Source organism: Camelus ferus, chromosome 13 (genome assembly GCF_009834535.1).
Source record: "Camelus ferus isolate YT-003-E chromosome 13, BCGSAC_Cfer_1.0, whole genome shotgun sequence".
NCBI classification, from domain to species: Eukaryota; Metazoa; Chordata; class Mammalia; order Artiodactyla; family Camelidae; genus Camelus; species Camelus ferus.
The window spans coordinates 2730889-2754440 of record NC_045708.1 but is presented as its reverse complement, the minus strand read 5'-3'; the positions used below and the strand labels follow the sequence as shown (position 1 = coordinate 2754440).

The 23552-nt window shown below is 52.6% G+C and overlaps 1 protein-coding gene across 1 annotated transcript in view; it reads right to left on the bottom strand.

The window, feature by feature from the left end:
• Nucleotides 1-21687: 21687 nt before the first annotated feature.
• The window catches only part of AJAP1 (adherens junctions associated protein 1), a 59812-nt gene continuing 57947 nt past the window's right edge, over nt 21688-23552 (bottom strand). The window contains exon 6 of the mRNA XM_032495042.1: nt 21688-22825. The gene's annotated coding sequence lies outside the window, so the exon portion shown is untranslated. The remainder of the gene's footprint in view (nt 22826-23552) is intronic.

The window sequence follows — 23552 nt, the reverse complement described above, 5'->3', positions numbered from 1 at the left end:
CCTTTGGATTAGTACTGTCAGATGTTCTACCTATTTAAACTCCAGAGAACACTGTAATTTTTCTTTTTGCTTTACACAGTAATTTATCTTTTTAAAAGTCAGGATGAAAAGGGCCTCTTTTGAACTGACCCACATATTTACTGTTGCTGGTGTGGCTCACGCCTTTGAGCAGATCTGAGTTTCCTTTGATATCACTTTCTTTCAGCCTGACAAACTTGTACATTTCTTAGTATAAGTCTGCTTGCCACAAATTCTCATGGCTTTTGTTGTCTTTAAAAATCTTTATTTCCCCTTTTAAAGATGTCTTTTCACCATCTTCTGTCTTCTGTTATTTTTGATGAGACATCTATGGTGAGTCTTACCTTTGTTGCCATGTGGAAGGTATCTTTTCTTATTCTGATTACTTAAAAATTTTTCTCTATCACTAGCTCTCAAGAATTGGGTGATAATGTGCTTTTTTTGTGGTCTTCTTTATGTTTATCCTGCTAGAGTCTATGAGGCTTCTTGGATCTGTGGGCTATGGTTCTGTCCAACTGGAGAAATTTCAGTCATTGTTTCTTCAAATATTTTTCTGACCCTGTTTCATCCTCTTCTTCTGAGACTGCAATTATATATATGTTACACTGCTTTTACCCTTCAAATCACTAAAGATTTATCTTTTTTAAGTCTTTTTTTCTTTCTGTGTTTCAATGGGATAACTTCTACCTCTATATATCAAGTTCACTGACCCTTTCTTCTTAAGCATTTAAACTACTGTTAAATTGATCCAGGTAATTTTTCATTTCAGATATTTTATTTTTCAGCTTTAGATGCTTTTTAGTATCTTTTACTTTTTTCTTTATTTTTATATCCGCCTTTAAGCCCTTGAGCTTATTTATAATAACTGTTTCAAAGAACTTATATATTAATGGCACCATCCCTGTGATTTCCAGGGCTATTTCTATTAAATATATTTTCTCCTTGTAGTTAGTTACTTGGTCTGCTTTTTTTCATCTGTCTAGTAAATTTCATTTTGAATAGTACATTGCTGAGTGCCTGCATTTTTATATCCTTTAGAATACTGTGAATTTTGTTCTGGGTGCAGTTAAATTACTTGTGGACCAGTTTGACCATTTTGAGACTGTTTATTTATTTATTTATTTTTGGACAAATCTAGAATAGCCTTTAATCCATGGCAGTTTAGTCTTATTAATAAGGCAAAACTCTCTGGGGTCTCTCCTGAGTGTCACAAATGTTAAGCAAAGCCTCCTGTGTGGATTTCAGGACTGGTTACTTTTTACAGCTCCTTGGTAGTTCTCCACCAAGACATGAAGTGTCACCCTATGTTGCTTAATATTTAACAACAGACCCCTGACAACCTCTATGTAGATTTCTGGAACTTTTTTTTTTCCAACATGACTCCCTCCTCCCAATGTTGGACTCCTATCCGTTCCAGCCTCAGTCTCCCCAAACTCCAATCTCTTCTCTTCACCCCAGTGAGACTGCTCTTGTCTGTCTGCCTGGATCCCCTTTCCCTATGCCACAGTATGAAAAGTACCTCCAGGGAGAAAGGAGTCACCTCATTTGTTCCTTCTCTCACAGATCGCAGTGCTTCATCCATGAGACATAGGAAACATTGCTTATAATGAGCAATCCGGTTGCTTTCTAGTTGCTTCTAGTTGCTTATGATGGAAGTTTAGCCCTGATACCACTGTCTCTGGATTGGTGGAAGCAAAGATGTATCTTCTTGTGCCTTTTGAGTCAATAAACCCAGCCCAGCCTTTTACTCAGTGTTTGGCTTCCCGTCTCTGATTACCTAGAATCCATCGTGCCCTGCCGTTATCTCTGAGTCACCACGTTCCAAAGTGACTTCCCTGTCTTTATCTTCCCATCAGCTCTTCCCTCCAGTCCCCCTGTGTCTGCTAAGCTCAAAATGTTGGTCATCCTTAAACATTAACTTAATTACCCATCTCTTTTTTTCAAAATCAATTCCAGGTTCAAGACATGCCAACTTTTCCTCAAAGATCTTTCAAATCCATTCCCTTCTCTCTATTTCTGCTGCAACCTTACTGGGACAGGTTGTCATCAGCTAAATAATAGCTTTTCTAAATGACAGACTGTGGGGGAGGCTGGGTGACAGCGTATATACCAGAAGAACAATGATACCTCTCAACGGTCAGCGGGGCTCTTCAGTCACATCCTGTCTACTCCGTATCCTGCGCCCTGGGCACGTAAAGGGCTCTATTCAGCCCCTCCGCCACACTCTCTCTCATCTCTGGGTCTTCCCATGCATTGTTCCCTTTCCCACCTCTTCCCTCCAAACGTGCTTTGCCTCTAAACTTCTACTTATCCTTTAGTTCTCAAATTAAAGATGCCTTCTTTCAGTAAAGCTCCCCTTCCCTACTTTTCCACTGATGAGGTTAGATGGCCTGGGTTTATTTCCCAATAGAGCGTTCCTCCAGTTACATGGTTTTGTAACTGTCTGTGTCCTCCATTGGACTCTAGGATGAGGTTCACGTGCTCCACGTATTCTGGGTACTGTCACCATCACCACCCTGTCATCAGTGCTTAGCAGAGGACCTGGCACCTGTGGAATGCTCAGTGAATATCTGTTGCATAAATGAATGCCCAGATGAAGAAATAAGGGTGACATTTGCATTGTATGTTGATAGAAGCAACAGAATCAGACGCCTGTAGGAAGTCAGAGCGAGAAGAGTCCTAGAAATACCCTAGTGTAATGTCCCACTTGGTGAAGGCATCCCCTTCCCACTCCTCAGTAAATGGTCAGCTAGGCTGTGTTGGACCCACTCAGTAATGGGGAACTTACTCCTTGTCATGGCAACCTGCTCCATTTCTGAACTATTTTACTGTTAGAAGTTGCACCAGAATCTCTTTCTGCATAAATTCCATCCATTGGCCTCTGTCTCCCCTCAGAATCTGTGTGGACAAGTATTGTCCTACATTCTAACAACAGCTGTTAAGTGTCCAAAGATTTCCCGCAGCTCCCAAGTCTTCCTGATAACAACGATGGTCACTGCATCTGCTGGTATTTGTCAAGTGTTTACCTGCTCGTTTGAATTTGACAACAGTCCACTGGGATGGGTCATGTTGTCAGCACCACTTCAGAGGGAAGGAAGCTGGAGCTCGCGGGGACACCACATGCAGAGAGATGTAGGCGTCCCAGCTGCTTGACTGTCCCCAGCTCAGGCTCAGGGCTCATGAGTAATGGGGCCTTCAGAGGATTCCAGCTCCAACGACCATATGGTGGTGACCAGGCGACTGGCGTTGAGGGAGGACTGCCCAGCTAAGTCCAGTGAACCCTCAGAAGAATTAGAGACCAAAAAAAATGATAATTCTTGTTTTCAGCCACGAACTTTGGGGTGACTTGTACAACAATAGAAAACCAGACCGCATCTGTTGCCGAAAGATCAGCCCCTATCCCTGACAAATAACGCAGAGACCAGGGCTTGCGGCTTAGCAGAGGAGAGGCAGCTTTATTGCTTTGCTGGGCAAGGGGGACTCACAGCAGGGTGGTGCCTTCCAAACTGAACCCCCTGGGGCTGGGGCAGGGTGGGTATACAGCCATAGCTCAAACAACACAGCAGCGATCGCCATCAACTTCTGGTGAGTCATTTTCTCATCAGAAGACTCAGAGGGGCGCCATGATGCCTCCAGGCGACCAGTTTCATCGAGGCCAGCGGTTGTCACCTTTTATCTCGTAAGCACTCAGGGTGCGGTCTCGGTGTTCAGCCTACTTTGTAAGGTTACAGTTCTGTGACCTTCTCCCTGGAGGTCACCTCAGAGACTGAGCATGACTGTAGCTTCTGATCACTGGAATAAAGTAGAAACAGTGAGATCAACAGCTTTAGTCTTAACAGTGAGCCTGGAACCGTGAGTAGCCACCGGTCAGTCAGGCCAGTTGACCGTTTTAAGGGAAAGCGTAAGAATAAGCAATCTGTTAGCCTAAGTGCGGCCATTTTGTGAATCCTCCTTCACATCCCTCATTGGCCATTCAGGCCAGAGTCAGGGGAGACTCTGGTCTCCGTGAGCACAAGGTCTGTGCTCAGTAGCTGTCACCTGCTGCCCCACCACTGCCTCCGGCACTGCCCTTACAGTGACGGGCGCTGCACCTCAGGGCCACACGGCAGGAGCACAGGGCGGGAGGGCACTAACCCCAAGGCAGGGCGCGTGAGGAGCGGGACGCGAGAGCCTCCTGAAGGAGGGGACGTGGGAGTGAGCTCTGTCTTAGAGAGCTGGAAATATCTTTCCTGGGAGAACAACAATTTAGACTGAGCAAAAAACTTCAGCGTGGACCCCCAAAGAGTAAGTCATGCTGGGGGACAAATGCTTTAGTCGTTGAGGTTGTAACATAGGTCAGTGGGATGGGGGCCAAAAGCCCGGGATGGGGGGACGTAGGCCACCCAGTCTGATGCCTGTTGAAGGACAAGGGCAGCTTCCCGTTGGCAGGAAACACCCACAGTTTGGACACCCCTTTATTTGAGTTTTCTGTGGTTTATCTTACCCAAATGTCAGAAAAAAAAAGGAACAGCACTACTGCCTTATCTCAAGAGTGAACAGGGGATTTATGAGATGCTAACAGAAGGGCTAAGCAGTAAAAGATAAAGCCCTGATGTGGCCGCGGTCCCACCGTATTTCCTGCAGTTGGCATTGGAAGGTCTCACTCGGGGAGACACTGCTTCCGGCTCCTTCCGTGCTCAGCCCAGCACCCCAGGCTGCAGGCGGGGTGCTGCGGGCTGCGTGCTTGTGCTTCTGGAGCACAGCCAGGGAAGAGCAACGCAGAGGCAGGCTGCCTCTCCCAAGCACGCAGCAAAGGGCCCCCGGGTGCCTAGCGGTTTGATTTGCATGTTTTTCGTTGATGTTTGATCTGCTTCCTTTCATCACCAGCTGCCCTTAACGAAAGGAGAAGACAGTAATCCCCCTTTAATGGTGGGTTTCACCTTGGTCGGCCCTCAAACTGGGCACAGATGACAGAAAACACCCACAGCTTTGGGAGAAAAATTCCTGGTCTAACCATAATTAACGTTGCCCCAGGAAATCTGGATGCAACTGAGAAGTGAGAACCCACCATCAGGGGAGAGGCAGAACACACCTTTGAGAGAATTAGGTTCTATCTTCCATTGAATAAAATCAGCCTTTCCCTGGTTGTCAGTTCCCCAAGCTCTGCTCTTTTCTAGGCAAAAAGTGACCTCGAGGATGTCCATCCCTTTGATGAGCAGATGGAATGAAAATAGAGACAATGAGCAAATGGGTTTGGAATTTCTGTGAAGGTATTTGGGCCAATGGAGATTTTGTGCAGAAAATGTTTGAGGTCGGATTTGTGATGGGCAGTGAGAAGAAGAGGTGAGAAGGTGGGCGGACCAACAAGAAGGTGATACAGATGGATGGAGGGAAGGGCAGCAAGGCTTGGCCAGAACTGAGACAGGAGGGAAGGGGGCAGGGCGCAGCCACTCCAGGAAGGACAGCAGTTTAACACCAAAATGGTGGAAGATTCACCAAAATGGTGGAAGGTTCACCAAAATGGTGGAAGGCTCAGCTCCCAGTTGGCTTAGTGGATCAAGGGGTTTAACTCCTAGTGGCCCTTTTCTGCTCCCTCCTCTTTGGAGACAGTCGCGCTCTGTCTGTGGAGTGTGTACCCACTTGTACTCTAACCTGAGCACCCAATTCTCGCACCTCTTTCCTTGCCTTTCTCCTGCCTTACACCTTTGCAGTGTGTATCTCTCTACATAAATCTACCTTAACTCAACGGTGGCTCACACTTGAGATCCTCCCTGCACAAAGCCAAGGACCCACACTTGGCAGGGAATGTCCCAGGGGCTCAGCCGAGACCTGGGACATGGCCCATCTCACGCCCCCCATATCCGTTCTTTTTCCTGCATCAGAACCGCATGGGAAGGATGGTGAGGAGGGCTCTGAGCCGTTACCGAAGAAGAACAGAAGTCCTGTGGGGAGAACTGGCTTCCCTATGATGGGGCTCGATTCCTGGGTGGCCCCCTTGCCTTCCTCAGCACTGGGCAGCCCCCACACTCTGCTCTGGCCCCTTATCATCTTTCACCAGAACTCACCCCAAGTCCCTTTTTCACTCATCGGCATGTGTTTCTCTGGCCACCCTCCCAGCAGACAGAGACAAGCATCACATTGGGTGCCTCCTCCATAGGGCCACCCTGTGGGAGAGTCTGGGACAATGGCCCTCTTTGGGGCCCCGGTGCCTGCTTTCTCCCAGACCGCCCCATAAGACTGTCCACTTCTGCCCACCCTACCACCTTTGGGACTTGTGCCTGGAACAGCCCTGAGTGTGGAAATATTCCAGCATGGACAACTGGCTTTCTGGCAGGCACCACAGATGGTCATGGAGACAGCTCTGTGTTCTGTTCCCCCCAGACCCACCCCCTGGGCCATGGGTCAGCCGTGGTGGCCTCGTCTTCTGGCTGACTGCTCTCACGTCTCTTTCTGAGCATTGATTCTGGTCTCATTTCCATCCAACCCACTGCCCCTGCCCTTTCTTCTCAAAACTCTGCTCCATTCATGTTACCCCTCTGCTCAAAGTCACCCATGACTGCTCAGCACCTGAGACACTGACTCCGCTCCAGTGGGGCACATCTGGTTTGCCCGGCACACTGTCAAAACCAGACGCACTTAGTCTGAACATGAGCCTCTTGTCCAGGTGACCCAGAGTGTGACAACAGACTGTTCCCCTCGGGTCCACAGAATGAAGTCTGAATGTCTGAACCCATCCTTCAAGGCTTTGAACTGTCTCTTCAGCCTCATTTAAATTGTACCCTGGACAACCCCTCTGAAGCAGACTGGTTTCCTTCAGGTTCCCAGATGTCGCCGCCAGTCAGCGACATCCCTGGCTACCTTCCCAACCCCCCCCCCCCCCGTAAACGGGAGTCATGCTTTCCTTCTGGGACCCAGTTCTGTTTGCCTTGTTTCCCTAGAAACCTGAGCTTGAGGGGACGCTTCTGTGCCAAGTCTTCAGTGGAGGGAGTGAAAGTTTAGGAACACAACAGTGGAGGAAGAGGTGAGTTCAGAATTGGAAAGACAAATGCAAGGTGTGTGTAGGGGGGGTGTCTGTGCTGGCTGAGGCCTCCCCAGAGCACAAGGCAGATTCGCTCGGTCAGTCAGGACCCCTCCAGGAGGCTCTGTGGACACACTGTTTGGAAGGTCCACCACGGGGGGAAGGAGAAGAGCTTAACCCTCTGCTCCTTCTTTCTTCCTTCTCTCAAAGTTTGCCCCAGGAGTTGTTAACTCCTGCACACGTCCAGGTTCAAGGACCTGGCCTGGCATGGCAGCTTCTGAGGAAGCCGTGTCCTGGGTTGTCACGGGGCACCCGGACATGGTGTGTTGTTCCAGCAGGCGAGCAGACACAGGTGTGTGCTCTCTGTGCAGCCTGAGCCACGTCCTGCATCCTTGCACCCCTCTGCCTGCAGTGGCCACGTGCGTGAGTGCTGAGCAGGGCGTGCAGTGCCTGAAGGGTGGAGGGGGAGGAGGGAGGTGTGGAATGAAGCCTCGTCTGGAAAGGGGGGTAGGCACAGCTGCTGTCCTGGTTCGGCTGCTCAAGTAGGCAGCTCGTTGAGTGTGCAGCCCCACTGTGGCAGCTCTGACGGTGCTCACGGAGAATTTCTCCACCACAGAGCCCGCCTCTTCCCTGAGCAAGGACGTGTCTGGTGCCCACTGCTCTTCCAGGAGGGCTATCAACTGCATTGCCAGCAAACCTGGGTCCCGTGGCCTACAAGGGCAAGTAGACGGGGTGTGGCATCCTCACTCGTGAGAGCCGCCCTTGGGTCCCCCAGGCCCTATTATCTGTGCTTTCTTGTGTGTGAGGTACACACTGCCTCGGACCTGCCGCTTTGTGTATCTGACTCAGTTTCCCTTCATCACATGATGGTGAATCTCCTTCCCAGTAGTGTTGGCTGAAGAAGACCCTCCCGCCAGAGTGCTTGGCCCTCACTAGCAGGTGGCCTTCTCGGCAGGCAGGTGGCTTGGCTGAGAGGCCAGTGTGCAGGCACTGGAGTAGGACCACCTGGTCCAAGTCAGGCTGCAACACCTCGGGAAAATGAGTCTGCCTTCCTCTGCCTCAGTCTCCTCATCTGTAACGCTGGGATGGCCTTGAGGAGTAAGTAATGCAATGCAAGCAGGGTGCATGGCACAGATCTGCGGCTGGTGTGGTGGGAGGGAGCCCACACCCTCCTGTGATGGTGCCCTGAAGGACAAGCAAGCCCGCGGCTCCCAGGTGGGCTGCCCCTCCTCTGGCTCCAAGGCCTTTTCCCTCCTTACTACCAGGTACACTGCAGCTTCTCAGTAAAACTCAGCAGGGAAGGAGGAAGGCTGAACTCAAGGCAGGATTACAGCTCCTCCTTAAATTCACAAAGGCAGCCCCTTACAAAGGACGGAAGGTGATGCTCTGCTGTGTGGGGTGGCGAGGGGGGACGAGAGAGAGCAGAGGAAGCTTGGGTGGGAAGTGGGGCTCAAGGACCTCCAGCCTTCCGGGTACTGGATGCAAATGGCCCACAGGTAGGAAGGACCCCCACCTTCCTCGTGTTCACGTGCTGAGTGGCAGTGAATGCGCCCCCGCCCCTCCACTCTGCCATTTCTGCCAATTAGTCTCCCCCAAGTGTGCGTTCACCCCAGCTATGTTCCTAGTCTACACTTATGTCCAAGAAAGTTAAAAATAATCATGGGAACTGGGTTAGAGTGACCCTTTCCAGAGTTCTGTACTAAAGCCACCAAGACAGGCTTAGAGACTCTGCGAGGCTGGGACCCATGGTTGGGCCCATCAGCCCATGAGCTTGTACGAGTTCACGTTCTGCAGAAGATGAAGTTAGCCACAGAAAGAGGCTGCTCGCTTGGGGAGGCACACCTTTTAGGGGGTTGGTAGAGCTTGGCTGAATCAGCCAAAAAAGCCCCAGACAATAGGACAGAAACAGCAGTGTCTCTGACGCCCTTGGCAGGAGAACAAGTTCTGATTTGCAAGGGAAGACTCCACCACCTGGGGTGGGCAGGCAGGAAGAGGAGGGTGGGATGCGTCCAGCACTGAGATGGTCTGGGACCCATGGGACCTGACCTGGTCTGACATTGGCTGTTCTCTCTCATATTTCCCTGGCTGGTGCACCTTTGCCCCTGGCCACACGCACCCCCACACTGACCATGGGAGACAAGTCTATTGTCCGTTGACCTTCAGAGGAAAAGCCCCGGGCCTCTCACTTGCCACCCGACCAAGACCCCCAATCCACCCGCCCTGCAGCCTGCCTTGAACTGGGGTTGAAACGTGGAGTTCAGCAGACCGCTGTGTGGTCCCCTGTCCTCTCCACCAGCCACCTCCTTCCAGCCTGTTTCCCATGTGTCACTGATTCCAGAATGAGATGTTCATTTGGTCGTTGAAAATAACATTTGGAACCATTCAAGCAAGCCCCTTCAGCTGAGATAAATCACTGAGGACGGAACGGGAGCTGAAGGCTGTATTTCACTTACAGGAGTCCCACTCTCCTGGAAAGCACCCAGGGCTTCCCAGTTGAATTACAGCTTCCTTCCTAATTACATTCCACAAGCCCCCTGCCCACTGCCAGCTTGATTTAAGCGGTAATTCAATCCCAAAGTGAGCAGCATCTTTCAATGGTTCTCATTACTTTTCTGCATAATGTTATCATATATAAGGACTGGGGCTGAGGTCTGCTCACACCCAGCCATCACTCACCGCCCTGCACAGTCTCAAAGCCCAGCAAGGGTCTGGTCTAGGGAATCAGGTGTCTGCTGCATTCCTGGAGTGACTATGATGTGATTTTTTTTTTTTCTCACAGGGAGGTACAAAACTTAGCCAGATGCTCGTGGTAACACTTCCGTGTTATTTTTCCTCTGCGACCCAAAATGATCTAGCATAAGGGGGGGGGGTGTCCCTTGCTGACTTGGGGAGGATACGCTTGAGTGCTCTCGTGACTCAGCTGCTTTCAGGGTGACAGCCCCATGCAGCCTGCTGGTCGGAGGTGGTCTGGGGTCCTAGGAAGGGCTAGCCCTGTCTACAGTACATTCTGTGTTATTATCTAAAAAAAAAGGAAAAAAAAAAAGAAAAAGTGTCCACATCATGTAGTTTTCAAGAAGTTCTTGTTTGTGTAGAAGTGTCTTCAGTGACCCGCTCTGGGTGATTGTCTAAAACTATCAGCAGGACGTCTACACGCTGGTTCTTCCCAAGAAGCGCGCGCAGCGTCTTCAGCACCACGGAGAGCTCCGGGACCTCCCGGGACGGGTCTGAGCGGGGCCGGGAGCACCGGCGCAGGGCGACTGCCGGCCGGCCCCGCCTCGCGGCTTCTCCCGCAGCTTCTCGCCTCCGCCTCCTGCTTTGGCGTCTATGACCTCGCTTCCAGAAACTCTGCAAGCCTGGAGAACCACAGCCTCGAAGGCTGGAGATTTTGCTGCCCCATTTCTGCCAAATTCAAAGCTGAATATTTAGGAAATGCAGAGAGAGTTGTGGAGAAAAGCCAGCATACAGTGCTGGGTGTGGACTGATCAGAGGGGTGAGGGGCCCTTTCCAGTTCAGACCCTCTCGCCAAAGGTGAGCTCCGGGGAGAAATGCTGGGAAGGTCTCAAGGCAAAGTGGCCAGCAGCCTCTCCCACCAGCCACTGCAGCCCCTTCCCTGTACTGACACGGTGGGTCCTATCGGGACACTGGGGCTGCTGCAACCAGACAGGAGGCACAGCGCTTCGGGGAAGACGTGAAACAGAAATAAGGAATCACAGATGCACAAAAAGGAAAAAAAAAAAATAAAGAGGCAAATCTCTGCCTTCGCAGCTGCTCTCTGCTCAGAGAATTGTGCATTCAGAGTGCCCCTTTTTTTCTAAGTCTTATTACCGCCTGTAACCGTGGCATCTGCCTCACCTTTACCTGGCAATCTGAAGCCAAATGCAAACATTATTCTGGGGACAGTCACTTTAAAAGGAAGCCCCTTCTCCTTTAAAAGCCCAGCTGGGCCTCCGGCTAGATGCTCAGCTGTCTAAGAACTGAAAGGTGATGCCCCCACCCACCACTTCTGTCCCTTCCCAACCAGACCCCGGGCTTCTGTAGGGGAGGAAAAACCTAAACCTTCCTTCTGGATTCACTCCTGTCCGCCCCTGGCCCCTCATTTTTTTTTTTTTTTTAGGGCAGAAACAGAGCAGGGAAAAGTGGGGCTGGTTTTCCCTGAAAACATATCTCTCTGCCTCTCCACCCTCCCTACAGTTGGTGGAGACACTTGCTGATGACATCCTGTGTAACATGCCACGTCCCTCCAATGCTCACGGAGCGGGGAGCGTCTCCAGCCACCATCCAGCGCCAGAAAGTTTCTGCTGGGCTTGCATATTTGGACTGCCGTCTGGCTCAGCTCTGCCAAATGTATTCAGCCATATTGGGACCCTGTCTTGATTTTCTTGGCTTCAATTCAAAGGCAAGTGCTCTACGCACTAGCAAATGGACACCAGAAGCCCAATTTCCCCCTCTCACTGGCGAGCAAATTGAGTTTATTTTAATGGCATCCAGGCTGTTGATTTGTTTAAATCAGTTAAACGACCGAAGTGGTATTGTTTTTTCTGCATGTTAAAGACAGTTACGTCTCCCATTTGTCAGTGTGTCTCAGGGCATTCAGCCCCTCACTGACTGAGGAGAGGCTTCCCCTGGGGAGCCCGTGGCCACTGCAGCTGTCCACTGGCTCATGGCCTCAGGAGCAAATGGATGCTCTCCGGGCGTATGAGGAGCAGAGACTAAGGCCGTGCTCACAGCTAGGATGAAACGGAAGCACGTCCATCCACGCAGGTCCTGTGCTGGACGAGGCAACTGGTAAATGGCTCATGCAGCAGACATGGGGCGAGGGCAGGGGCAGAGTGCCACCTGCTCTCCTGAGCGAATTAGAGGGAAATGATGCTCACTGAGATTTGAAAGGCACCCTCCACCCACTGCTTCCAGTCACTGGCACGTCCGCATCCTTGAACGTGTTCTCCTTTTAATAAAGGATGGCTGAGCCCTCACTTCCCCAAGTCTGCAGACCTTTGATGGGGGTCCTGGGATGCAGGTCAGCTCGTATGCATTGCCTGATCCCTGGAGCCCCGGCTCCCTGCCTCCCTCCCTCCCGTCTTCCTGATGCTGGTCGGAGGCCCCAGGAATGGACGCACTTAAAGAGCTGCCAGGAAACTTAGCAGCAGGTGAATGGCTCCACAGAGACATTTCTGGAGGCCGGAGAGGGTGTGGCTGGAGGCAAGTGGGCTGGGTGAGGTGCTGGGTCCAGCCTGGGCCCCATCCCTCCTGGGCTAGAGCCCTTCCCAAGCCAGGTGCCCTCCCTCCTGTGTCTTGGGACCTCTGTGATGTGTTTGAGTTCCATAGTGTGTTCAAGGGATCCCGGACACAGGAGACCCCAGCGGGCATGCGGACAGGCGCCAGTAGGAGCAGAATGTGCTGTGCTGAGAAGCAGGACATCCCTGAAAAGGGGACTGCCTCAGGGTCCTGCTTTCTTAGGCTTTGTCTGACAGCCCGAGGTCCTGGGGGCTGGGAGACTTTCAAATCCACATCAGGGGAGCAGAACCCCTGCCCGCCACCAGAGCAGAGCTCAGCCCGCGTTCTCTGAAGGTGAGGGCAGGCTTTTCCCCCAGGCACTGCCCACATTTGGGACTGACAGTTGTTTTGGGGGCCACCCTGTGCACCGTGAGATAATGTTCAGCATCATCATTCCCACCAGAGGACAGTGGCACCCCCTACCCAGGGTGACAACTAAAGATGCCGCCAGACACGGCTGAGTGGTCGCGGGGGTAAATCTGCCCTGGCTCAGAACTGCTGGGCTGGGAGCGGGGCCCTACGCACACATAGTAAGCCTGGCCGGAGCCCGTCTTCTGCCTCCGTAAATTCCGTGAGTTCCGTGCGTCCCCGCTCCAGTGACGGGGCCCTTTGGCGCGTCTTCCCTTGCTGCAGGCACGCGAGCCCACGCTTTGGGACTGTCTTCTCCCCCCGCGGGTGGCTTCTTCTGCAGGAAGTCCCTGCAGAGGTCGGCTGGACTCGGCCTGTCCACAAAGGCACAACCGGCAGCCCCAGCCTGCTCTTGCGGGGGCTCGTGGTCCCGGGGACAGTGTTGTGGGGCAGTCCCCGTGAGCACCGGCTCAGCCACAAACCCAGGGCCTGGGCCTGGAAGCCTTTCCTTCGGCTTGAAATGGGAAGGAACTGGTTTGCAAACAGTGAAGATCCAGGGAGGGAATCTCGGGGTCTGTGGACCCCGACACGGACACGAATGTGCACACGCGTAGAGCAGTTTGGGGTGATGTCATCACAAAACAAACAAACAGCATTTCAGAAAACGTCACTTCGAGGTCACGGCCTGAACTAACGGTGATTCTTGTCTCTCTTCTTCTTTTTTTTTCATATTATTATCTTTTTTTTTAATAGCAACATCCGAGTACTAAATACACACAGCAAAGTTGATGCAGGTGCCATTTACAATGTTTTCCAAATTACACAACTTTGAAATACAGAAACAGCTTTAAAAATCCGGAATAAAAGTTCACCTGCATGGGGATCACACCCAGCGCCCCTCCCCACCCCCTCCCCAATTATTATTAACATGATTATGATGTGCCTTTAAAGGAAAAAACACAACAGAGGACTACAGTCATTCACCTCCTTCAGGAAGATGAGATATAAATGTGTCTACAAGGTACGGCGCTGGCACAGACGCACGGATAACACGTGAACAGAGGCATCTGCTTTTCCGTGGAAAAATAATGAGTGACCCATGTCAAAGTGTAAATAAACAGCTAACAGTTTATTGTATCAGAAAATAATTTAGGGAAAGCAAACTAAATGCAGTGTAAGTGTACGTGAGTTGGGGAGGGGGGAAGAAAGTCCTAAGACGTTCCACTTAAAACCTGCGAGATCGGGCCGCTGTGGCCCTCACCGTGTGGCTCCTGGTCCTGTGGCTCAGGTTCACGGTTTGTGAGCTGTCTAGTCCCAGGGCTGAGCTGGGGAGGAAGAGGGGGAAATGGACCCCTGTTCACACGTGTGTAATCAGACCAGTGAAGCCAAGTGTTGTTCAAACACACTAGGGGTGTCGAAATGCAAGTAGATCCTTCTGTTTCTTAGGACTGTGACCCTTGGCTAGATGCCCCACGTGAAAAATCCAGCTAAGAGTTTGGATGTTTCTCTGAGTCTTCTGTTCATCCCAACCCAACACCCAGATGTGCCCCAGGACCCACAGTTGACGAGGTGAAGACACACCATCCATTGACTGCCTCTTCCACTCAATCCTAGCGACACTCCAGTGACCAGACAAGACGTTCGTCGGTGACAAGTGAAAGGGGCAAAGATGCGTTCACACGCTAGTTGGGCGTCCTGTTTCTAAAATGCACGTTGGAGCCAGACGTGCCAAGTGTGTTTACCACGGCGAGACCTCTGTAAGCCGCCCCACTAGCTCAGCCTGTAATGAGAGGTTTCCACTGCAGTAAACAATAATTGAAGGGCTTCACATGTTCCCCTTCCGTTCGGTGACTGATATTCTCTAAATGTTTTGCAGTCAACATTTATTCCTTTTGAAAAAAATGTGAAAGATTTTGAAAATATAATCAATGCATGGTCTGAAGCTTCCTCCCATGTCCTCTCTGGGTTTAACTCACATTTGAGGTTTTAACGCACATTCAGTAACATAAGTAGAGGGAGACGGAAAATCAATGAATCTCTTGTCGATCCATTTATCAGTCATGAGTTAAGGAAGCTTGATCAACAAAGTCATTAAAGGTGAGGTGAGGCTTGGCTGTTGTTAAGCTTTTCCTTTAAGTAATTTTAACTGAACTTAACTGCATTCTGGGCTCCAGCCCCCACCATCTGGCTTCTCCGAGCAAAGAAAGAGGAAGAAATTATTCAAGTGGGGGCTGCTAGAAAAAAAAGGACATTTAAAGAACCCCACAAAACTCTCTAGCTTTTCAGAGAACAATTATCTGGAACCCAAAACTGATTGCATTATTTCCCCCAAATCTCATTATTTCATTCCAAACTGTTGCAAGTTCCCGCACCTCCTTCCCCCTCAGCTGGCGAATGTCTCAAGGGGCAGCAGCACTGTGGATGGGCTGGTCTTCCCGCCAAGCGGCCCCGGGGAGCGTCTCTGCAACGTCTGCCGACCCTCAAGCCCTTCCTTGCCATCTTGGGCTGGGAACTCATCTTTAAGGATCGACTCTATGGTCAGCTGACTGACAGCCAACTTGGCCAAAGCACCTTCACCCTTCTAGCTTCAGAGGAAGCCACCCGAATGCGTGTGCAAAGCAAACGAACAAAAATAATAGAAAAAAAATGTGTGCGTGGTCACAGCAGTTCGATTCCAGGAGAGCGTGGCCACAGGTGGGCTCTGCCACGCGAGCCGACTTTTCACAGCCAGCCACCCACCCCATCCCCGTCCTCGAGGCCCCTGACTGGAAGTATGGCTGTGCACGCTTGAGGAAGGGGCACAATGCTCAACAGCACCGCGGGCAGCTCTCCTTCCTGGGACGTTCGTCTTCACCCGCCGCAAGTTCATCAAGGGGAAAACGCTCACGTTGCTCTGTAGACCTCCAGTTGTCGGCAGTCACGACACTCGTGTTAGAAACCGCATGTGCACGAGGGAGGGGTGATACGGAGTGGAGTGCCGGCCCAAACTCGGCCTTGGAGGCAGAGGGGGACAGGTTTTGTCCAGTGGCGGCCGTGGTTACACAAAACCTCGTGGAGGACAATGCTATAGGCTCACTGCTCTACTGTTATGTGGGTTTCAGCAAACTGAGACTTCAGCCAAACCCTCTCTTCTATTCCAACTTGTCTCCCAAAGGTTGGAAATTGGAGGCTAGTGTGTGTGGGGGGTCACAATGGCTTTGGACGTGTCCCTTTTGGCCTGGCATCATGGAAGAGTGGAGAAGGATGGTGTGGCTCTCTTGGGAGAGGGGGCATCAGTCCAGGAGGCTGGCACAATGGTATTTGCCCTTGCAGTTTCCTACACAGTGATTTTTTTTTTTTAGTTAGTTTGGTTTTTTTGTGGGGGAGGGGAGATGATTAGGTTTATATATTTGTTTATTTAATGGTGGTGCTAGGGATTGAACCCAGGACCTCGTGCTTGCTAAGCACACACTCTACCACTGAGCTGTACCCTCCCTTTTCCTGTGTAATGATTCGGAACAACTGTCTTGAGGGTCCTCAAAGGGTCCCCCATCTTGCACTTTTAGTGGCAACCAGTCTTCAGGGTAAATGATGATTCCAAAAAATAAGCTACTTCGGACGGCACAGTTCTCCGCTTTCTCCCACGGCCAAAGTTCTCCCCACTTCTCTGGAGGCAGTAACTTAACAAAATTCAGGAAGACTGGCAGTAACTGACCGTTCACCAGTCCAAAAGCTGTGAGCATCAGCACTGAAGAGTGGGCTGCAGACTCAGAAGTCAGACAAAACCTGGCCAGTGGGGACAGCGGAGTTTGTGTCCACGTAAGAATGAAGCCTCTGGGGAGTTATTTGATGTTGCAAATATTTGGGTGTTGATTTTTAAAAAAAAAACAGGTCTCCAGAGGATTCTATTTTAAGAGAGACCACCTAGGACGGAACTCACTAACTTTATAAAGGAGGGGTCCCTACAGCCTCATTCTCTCTGTGTCCGTTCCTGCGACGCATCACACGGCAGATGTTTTACTGTGAGAGTCAAGGTGTGGGCAACCAGGGCCTGTCTTAGCAGCATTCTCGGCTTATTATGTTAACGCATGTAATGCATACCATCCGTGGTCCACGTGTGTTCTGATTCCAGCCTGCGCGGAGGAGAGCGCAGCCGTGTACCGTTCACTGACCCCTCCCCCATTGCTCCCCCACCCCGAAGTGCTTATGAACCCTTGTGTCCCAGATGGCAGGGCCGGCCCAGTTTATACCAGCCTCTTAAGCTGAGGCTGTCCCATATCTGACTAAGATTTACGACTCTCCATATTCTATGCACAGTAACTCCTGGGGAATTTAGCAGGGAATCCATCAAGTGGGAAAGGCAGTGGTGTCCCCGGAAGGATTTATTTTGGCATTCCAGCTCCAGTGTGGACACATGTCATAACCCAGGGGGCCATTCTCTTTGGTCGCCTTTACAGTGGGCGCTGGGTGCACATTTACAGTGGGTGCGGGGACCTGTTGCTGTCGCGGTGTCTGGAAATCTGTGGAGAGAAGTCCCTTGCCCCCACTCCCCACTATCCAGACACTACTGCCTTCAAGAGCCCACGCGAGCATCTCGCCTCCTGCTCCTTGTCCTTGTACACTCTTGGCCCCACTGTGCACATAGCTTGCTCATTGGTGCAGCCTAGGTGTCCAACCTCCCCAACCAAAGTGAAGCAGAACGGAGGGGGCACGTGCCAGCCCCCGGAGGCTGGCTGCCCGGGCGGCGCTGATGAAGGGCGGGTGCCACCCCCGGCCCTTTGGCGTAAAGAGAGGTTGTGCCTGGAGATGCCTCCTCCCAGGGTTACAGGCTCACGCGGTGACCGATGTGAACTCTGGAGTCTGGCCAGAGTGGGCTTGCCAGCTGAGATCTTTCTAGCCTCCTTCGCCATCCAAAGAAGCTCAGTCTTTCTGCTTGTTTAATGGTTGGGATGATCTATAAAGACTGATGATTCCATGCCTACATCTCAGTGTACCTCACGCCTTACCTTCCAATGCAAACTTGAAACCCCAAAACGCAAAACTGCACCCAACCTTGCCCCACACTTTTGAGAATGAAGGGCTGGGAGCATATTTCAAAATGCCAATCGATCATTGACGGCCTCGATGGAAATCCCGAGAATCATGCCGAGTGTAACGCACGCACAAATCTTGGCTCAGAATGGGCAAGGAAGATCAAGTCGGGAAGAACCATCAAAGATTCTCAGATGGTGAGAGCTTGGCTCATTGATGTGGGCTGTGTGCTATTTACACTGGAAAACAAATAAAACGCTCAAAAAAACAGTATGGCACAGCAAATTGACAAACTGAACCAAAGCAACCGCTCCAGAATTGCATGAATCACAGCATGTTTGGGAATCACTGTTTCCTTCAAAGCAGATGCTGTTTAAGACGTACGCTGCTGAGTATGATCAGTGTTGAGGCTGAACTTTGGAAAACGCAGCTGCCTTCTCTTACGAGGAGGGATGACTCTCCCCGGGGCCCCCAGTGTCCTGCGGGCTCCCTCTCTGTCCTTGAATCCCCCTGTCCTCCCTGAGAGCTGGTTGACCTGATGGTGACTTGACAACACAGGGATGAGCATGGGGAGGGGACCTGGGGAAGTGACAGCGGTCCGGGAAGACAGCAAGTTCACCGTCAGGGTGACACACCTCAGCGTGGCCCCACCTCCCTGCCTCCATGGCAGTACCGCTCTTGGCTAGAACGGTTGAGGGGTTAGGTGGGAGACCAGCTGGAAGAGGCTGTAATGACCGGGACGACTTTTTCCTTGGCACTGCATCTTTATCCGGGAAACGGGAGGGAGGCTTTCTGGCTCCCTTCACCCCCAGACCCACCTTCAGGAAGCAAGTGGCGATTCCCCAACCGGAGATGGTGGGGAGAGGAAGACACACGACCGCTCCCACTTCTCGCTGTGTCTCTCCCATCACCCTGCGCTCCTGCCTTCCCGTCACTTACCCGCTCCCTGCTGCTAATCTGTTCACTTCTGTGCCAACGGTCTGCCTCCTCCTGGAGTAGAGAGGCAGGGCCCACAAGGCAGGACTGCGTCCATCTTCCTCCTCGCCATTTCACCAACACGGCAGAAGAGCAACAAGGCTTTGCTGAGTCACAGATGGAGGAATGGTCTGCTAGTTGTGGGGAGCCGGGAAGAGACATCTCTCTTCTCCTTGCGTATGGGAGTGGTGTCTGCTTAAAGCACTCACACGCTGCAGCAAGGATGGCCCTGGACTCGCGACAGAACTCACAGCTCTTAGTAACTTCTCCCGTCGTGGCTTGTGCAATGGCTCCATGGAAGAGGCAGGGAAAGACAGCCCGGTGGAGTGTGGAGACTCACTTGGGCTGGGATCTCCCCATACGGCCAAAGAAAAGGTGTGTACTGGCGCCATTTTGAAATGAAGACCCTGAGGAGACCCAGCCTGACCGTTAAAGGGCTGCAGGTGCCAGCCCTGAGCCTGAGCCCTGGAACTGCTTTCTTCCGAGAGAAGCCTCAGGAACGACTGATGATACTGGACCACAGGGGAGGAGAAGCAAAAGAGATGGGATAGCTCCACGGGCAATGGACTCAAAGGGAGACCATGCAAGGCGAAGGGTCAACTTCCCATTATGTTTGTTTCATAGCCTAACATAGGGGGGCGGACATCCACACACAAAGTTCCTGAATCCAGTGCCTGCAAGGAAGGTTCTGACTGACGCTGAAACGTGGCTGAGAAGGAAAAACATTTCTGAGACAATAGAGTGCTTGACGGCTGCAAGATCACAGCAGTGGCTGCTGACTTCCTGGGGGGCAAGTCCAGAGAGCTGGTGGGGTTTGCCGAGGACTCTAGGTTTCTAGGTTTAAAATGCTCACGAAGGACTGAGATGAATGTCTGGGAGCTGAAGCCAACACAAGGGGCCACCCAACCTCAGACCAGAAACACTTTGGAGAAAACGTGGCTTCCCAAGTGGCTTCTCTTCGGACCCTGCTGGACTCTGAGTTTGGCAGAAAACGCTCAGGGAGCCTTCGTGGCCCTGCCTCGAGCATCTTCCCCTCGGCACTCAGAACCTGTAAACAAAGTAATGACACCCTTCACTTCAACCAGACGACAACGGCACCATGTGGGTGAAGACTAGACGCAACCAAGCCTAGAGGTGGACCCCACCACGTGGTGGATTCCCGAAAACCAAGCCCAGTCGTTGCGGAAGTTTTAAGGGTCTGCAGGGAAGACCCGGCGGCCCAGGACGGTGGGGCTTCAGGGTCACTGAGGGGATGAGATGGAGGTGGACAGGAATTTGGGACCTCACTGGATGACGTGGCCCTTTGGGCACTATTCCTGAGGGAGAAAAGGGCAGAAGCAAGTGTAAGGACCGAGCCCTGGAGGCTAAGAAGGCTCAAACCTTTGACGGAACAGGGCAGGGTCGCCGATGGACTCTGAAATCCAAAGAGCCAAGGAAAGGGAACACTGAGCAACGCAGGATGTCGCCCAAGGCTGTGGAAGGGCGCCCGCGTTTGGACATGTGCACGGGGGCCCGATTCAGGAAGAAAGCCTGCGCTGCTGCCGCTGTGTGGTTGGAGCGGAAGTCTGTGGCCCGTTCACTTGCACTTTTTATCTCCTTGCACAGAGATGATGTTTCCAGGTAACCGTTAAAAAAATAAAATAAAACACCTCTATGCTCCCTCCCTCAATCGTCACGAAATGGGAGGCTTCCCCTAAACGGATGTTTTGTTCTGACAGGTGTGAGCACAGCGCTGGACTACTGGGGGGGTCAGGCCGGCGATGGCTGGTGGCTGCACACGTGCCTCCAAGCTCTGCCCTGAGCACCTGTCCAAGGGGCTGTTGGGGTGGGAAGAGGGGGCTGTTATTTCAAACTTCCTTTGAAAGCTTGGCGTCACCTGCATCTCTGGAGAGTTCAGGCATCCCAGGGCCGCCTGAGCTCTGGGGCGGGTGCCGAGCTGCGTCCCCGCCAGGAATCCTGGGTGCTGCTGTGGGTGGACGGGCAGACCCCCTGCCATCACCTCCTCTCAGCGCGTCAGACACAGAGCGGCCGCTCCCGGCGCCCCGTCGGCTGCTGCCGGCTCTGCCTTGGCGCTCATGTCAAGCTGCGCCTGCCTGAGTAAGGAGAGGCACCCTCCAGCGGGAGAAGGACCGGAGGAGGATGAGAGGGATGAGCTGCGTGACTGGCAGGCCACCACGGAGCGCCGCACAGGTGAGTCGGGAACCCGGGGACCATCGCTGACAACGGCTACGTTCGCGGCATCTTGTTTGATGTGTCAGAGTTTGGGGGGCGGGAGGGAGCACAAAGGAAACCAAGAAACCACCTTTCCCACCTCAGGAGCAGCCTCACTGATTCAGGTCTTCACAGGGCGGTGGGCCCCCAGCGGGCATCGCTTTACCCCTCCCTATTTCAGAAAGTACAAAAGCCAACTTTTCAAACACATTTCAGGTCAGCAGCCTGGCCAGTAAGCAAACGAGAGGTCAGCTCCCTGCCTGACGACCTTTAACCTTTAACCTGGCCTACAGCATCTCACCCAGTTGGTTCTCGCACCTCCTGGTGAAACCGCTCATAGGAGGCCAGGCACGTGGCATCTGGGGTCCCCAGGCGGACACGCCCTCTGCCTGAAGGGGCAGCGTGGGGTCTAGATGGGCCCCCCATCCCTTAAAGCACCCCCACCGACCGCATGACGGGGGCCGGGACACCTGGGTGAGGTGGGGGCTGTGAGGAGGTGTCTGCGATGAAGTGTGTGTGTGGTTGGGATTCTCTGTAACAAGACGCTGGTCTGTGCCCCGATGTCCCCCAGGTGGCTCCACCGTGGGATTCTTGACAGCAAAGCACAAACGCTGGCCGATGGGAGCCGACAAGAGACAGCGTCTTTGCTACCCCTCCACCGTGAGTCAAAGTCGCTCTTGGGCTCGAGAAAGAGCAGGCAACCTCGGAGCGCCTGGTGTGGAGAAGAGACCAGAACACGCCCACCCAGCCCCGTCCCCGCCCGGGGCCCGGCGCCCGGCCCCAGACCCATGGCGCGCTCATCCATGGCTCAGCGCTGCCCTGACGAGCGCACACAAGGCACCAGGCTGCAGGCCTTTAATTTTTGGAACTGGAACATTTTCTTTAATCCGGTCTAGGCTCGTATAACACAAAGATGGCCAGGAGCCCATCACCCACCCTCCCAATGTGACGCTCAGGCCAGCTGGTGAGCGGCCGGCCACACGAGGGCGCACATGGCTGTCAGGTAGCTTCTTCAAACAGGTAAATGGAAAAAGGTCGTATTTATGTGTCTATCTAGTACGTGTATATATATGTATGCATATAAAACCATGGCGTTCTTCATTCTGGCCCAAGATGACAGTTCAGCACACCTCTGGCGCCACCCAGCAGGCAGCCAGCACGTGCGGACCTTGCCAGGCCAGGGTCGCCGCGTGCGGGTCGGGGCCGCCCGTCCGGGACGGATGGCGGCGGGGCGCCAGGTCACCAGAAGGAGTATGCTCACGGGTGGAGCTCCGTGTCCAACGTCTGCGGATGTGTGTGCGTGCGTGTGTGTGTGTGTGTGTGCACGTGTGCGAGTCTGCAGAGTAGAAAACACCAGTTCATTCTACGCGTACTAAGCATGTTCAATAAATCTGATTTCGTAACTGAGAACACATTTTCTTTTTTTTTTAAAAAGGAACATTGAAGATCTTCAAAAATTGCTACAGTACAAAAAAGGGGTGTGTGTGTGTGTGTGTGTGTGTGTGTGTGTATTTATATATTTATATATGTATAGTAACCAGAAACAGCGACTCTGGCGGAAGAGATTCTCGCTCCTGCTTTCTGTACGACTTCTCCTCGCGGCTCGCGTGGCTGCAGCTCTGTCCCCAAGTCCTTCGGGTCAGTACATGGCACATAATGGTATTATTGGCACGGGTTCAGAATCGAAGTACAAATCCCAGCGTCCGGCGCGACCTCCTTCCTGTCCCTTCCCTCCGCCTCCAGGTCCTTCCTTCCCTCGCGGGTCTGCTTCCTGTTCCCCGAAGCAGCTCTGGGAGAAGGCAGTTCCCATAGGCAACAGCATCTTTATAAAAATATATTTGGCCTACAGCGTCCTGCTCTGCGAGTTCCCCACCGGCAAACAGAGGTGGTGGGCGCGGGGACCCTCCCCTTACATAGTTTAGTTTTAGGTTTTGTGGGGGGGTTTTTGTAATTTTTGATTTTTTTTTTTTTTACAAGTTCACCAACGGAATCCTGTGTGGAGAGAAAACAAGAAGAGATTAAAAGGCAGTAGGCCAGGGGCAGGGGTGTCTCGGCAGCCTCCCGAGCCTCCAACGCAGGGCCCCTGCCCCTGGCTACAGACACCTGAGAGTCCCGGGGACACCCAAGGCTGCCTCGCGGGGCCTGGTCACCGGAAGTCGGTGCGCACGCCAGGAATCCCAGGGGGAGCCGAGAGTTAATTACGGGGAAATTGATGGAGGGGGGTCCCCCGCCTGCCTGAGATCGGGTGTGGGCTTCCCCAGAGGGGGCCGGACCACCCTACATTAACTGTTGAAGGGCAGGGACACTGCACCCCAGACCTGCAGGTGACTGAGCGCACCCAGCACCCTGCTTGCTCTGGCCGCCAAGGCACAGAGGGGGCCCGCCAGCTCCATTCCTGGGCTGCGGGAAGCAGTGGAGTCCACTTCAGTCCACTGCTCAGCTAGGAGCTCGCTGAGGCTGGGACTCAGGGGAGGTCAACGGACTTCATCAGAAAAACCACCTCCTGGGTCTGCCCAGGGGCTGATCTTGCTGGAGAGAGAAAGAGACGGTGAATAACCGTGCACACAGCTCAGGTCAGCCGGCTGCAAAGAAGCTGGCGGCTCTCGCCCCACCTGGGGGGTGCCGCTTCGGAAAATGGAGACCCCAAGTCTTCCTGCTGCAAGGAGAGACCCCAGGGACAGCGTCCCCCTGGGAGTCAGAGAGCTGCAGCCGTCCTGGG